Source organism: Lampetra planeri, unplaced genomic scaffold (genome assembly GCF_965212315.1).
Source record: "Lampetra planeri unplaced genomic scaffold, kcLamPlan1.2.h2 scaffold_531, whole genome shotgun sequence".
Lineage (NCBI taxonomy): Eukaryota > Metazoa > Chordata > Hyperoartia > Petromyzontiformes > Petromyzontidae > Lampetra > Lampetra planeri.
In genome coordinates, this window is record NW_027615354.1 from 42,206 (window position 1) to 45,219 (window position 3,014).

Genomic DNA, 3,014 nt, shown 5'->3' on the forward strand with positions numbered 1-3,014 from the left:
CGTGCACACACACACACACCACACACACACACACACCACACACAGCCATCTGGGCTATTTAAAATAATCACTCTTCAGACTGAGTAATCAGTGTAGGTTGTCACCACTAAAGGAAAAGAACCTACAGTGTGTGGTGTGTATGCAGCAGAACTGCAGCGATCTGAGAGTAACTTAAATACAACTTAATATGGGACCGTGACCAGATATGGGAAATGTTTATGGGGGAACAAAAGCATACATTGTACCTGATGCATGCTTGAATTCAACTAAAGTTAAATGTGCAGAAGTAACTCTCAGCTATGGATAGAGAGAGGGCAGCAAATTCATTGCAAACGCAGATGAAAAAGCCTCGTCGGATGAGAAGACTCCAGTTGTGATGGTGCATTGGTACGACCTGTGGCAATGAAGCACATTCCTGTATCTACAAACGAATCAGGACTCAGGTCATTTGGTAAAAGTAGCCAATGGAACGTAGTCAGTAGTTTGTACATTAAGCACAAATGATGGCGGAGGGACTCATGTAATCCGACTGAACTGACGATTTCAAATGTTATATTTGAGACTTTACTGCGTTGTATCTGGAGTACACGATGGGATTATCATGATACGTCAGGGTGTCTCATATGGCTCAGAGAATGGAGTGAGGAGTCAATCCACGATCGAACTCAGTTCACAGGATGCAACAGAGAACATGTCTAAACCTACCACCATCATTGACTTTACTGACAAGAAATCATGTCAAATATTCCATTAAACCAAATGGGTCCAACTTGAAAACGTGCTGCAGCTCAGATGACGTTGACATGTATGGACATGTTCTGTGTGTGACGAGCTGCTCAGTGAAATCAAACCACGTGTTGTTGGTGTTGCTGTTTTAAATCTTTCCACCTAATGAACGCCGTCTCACATGTGTCAACAGTGACAATCTTCAGTCTGCTCTCTCCTTCTTCCTTCCCTTTGCCGATTGGAAACACCAGATGGATGGAGATGAGGCAGAGTGGAGGATAGGAGCGAGCGGGGAGGATGGAAGAAACAACCAGAGGTGTTTTTCTCTCCTTTCGCTCTCTCTCTAAGATCTAAACTAAACCTGAATTATGTGCTGCCATATGCTGATCTGTAGGGCGACGCACCATCTGCTAAGACATTCAACAAGCTACACCGGGGGCAAAGAAGGAATGAGATTTTTGTTATTAAGTAAATTCAAAGTGCACTGCGACAAACATACCCGCTGTGTGCTGGTGCTGGCGCTGTGGAAGAGTTCAGCATGCAGAATGGGATTAATGTCTGAGATTAAACAGAGAATGTGACCATGAACACAACTGGCAAAGTGGGGATATGAAATATGTGAAGAGCTTTCATGAACTTTAGTAAATGACCTATATACTGTCAATCAAGAGATCTGACAGGGGGACTTCCCCGACATTCTTCTATATTTCTGTCGGTTCTGGTTGGTTGAATGTTTGTTTTCTTCACTTGATTTAAACACACCCTCTAAATTGAATGTAGCCCATTTTCTGTTCTCCTTATTAGATTACTACTGCCCCCTACCTGTAAGAAGACGTGCGATGTTTAACTTCTTATCGCACCATGAGGTTCCGACTTTGGTGGAAAAGGCTTCGGTTCAGGGTTTCACATTAAATACTACAATTGGCACAGTTACAAGGTGTTAAATTAGACCTTTGTGGTTGTTTATTAAGGGTAAAAAGGTAAAAAACATGGGGTCATTATGCACTGCTGTGAAAATGTTTTTCTGTAGGACGACCGTCGGTGTAACAAAATGTCGACCATACAGCGACGGTCACCGTGATCAGCCCATTGCTGATCCACACTCTGGACAAGAAGAAATGCGCCTGTGTCGTCGCACACATGACGTATGACAACGGTCTTGTGGTCGACACACACTTCTTTGAGTTCGTAATCAATTTGTCAACAGTTGTGATGTGTTATTTGTTGCATCTCAGGGCCACCGTGGCTGTGGAGACATAAACCATTTTTAGATTCCTCCGATAAAAAAAAAAAAATGTTTAGGTGGAACAAAACAAAATTACCCCACAGCGTTTTTCAATATAAATACAAATGCTTTGGAGGCGTCTTTGACTCTTTTTCCAGAGTCCGAGGCGAAACCCTTCAAAGTGAAAAACATTTTTAAAAGACGCTGTTATATTCAATGATATGTGCCTTCTTCAGACAAATAATATATGAGTTTTCAAAGCTCTTTCCACATTTGTGGAAATGCAGAAATAGCATGAAATACATATACTTTGAAAAATGTGAATTTCATAAGGATTTTTTTTTTCAAATCAACTGCAGTGAGTAGGGGGATGCCCCAAAGGCCTCGCCTTGATCCAGGGTGGAGGTGTATGCACAGATCTGGCAATTTGATCCCCTCTCTCTCTCTCTCTCTCTCTCTCCACACACACACACACGCACACGCACACACACAGTAATATGGGGGTTCTTCGCACAGATGTGATAGGGGATCATTTGTGAGCATGTGGTGAAAGAGCTACCATGCCCCACCGCCATACATACACACACACACACACACACACACACACACACACACGCCTCGGCCCATCCTGTCTGCCACGGGTGTCAGTACATGTAAAAGTTCTCAACATAAATGGGATTAATGCAGTCTCTTTCCCATCGGCGATCATTAAGCATTCTGTTTAAAGCGCAAACACACTCAAAATAAACGCACTTCCACTCTCCCCTGCTGCAGGTAAATTATTCAAAGAAAGAAAAAAATTAAAGAAAAGAGTCAAAGGGAGAGAATGTGAGATGGGGGGGTACTCCTCGTGAGGTGCACTGGAAGGGAGAGGCAGATAAAATAAGAACACATGGGGAAAGAGGAGCGACGTAAAAGAATTATTGTTTTAAACTGAAAATCCTAAAATGCTGCTAGCTGTGTGACACCGTCGTCCTCCCTTCCAACCCTTTCCCCCTTCCCTTTTCTTTCACACATCATCTTTGTCATTCTCCTCTGAACCCCCCCCCGCCCCCCCCCCCCC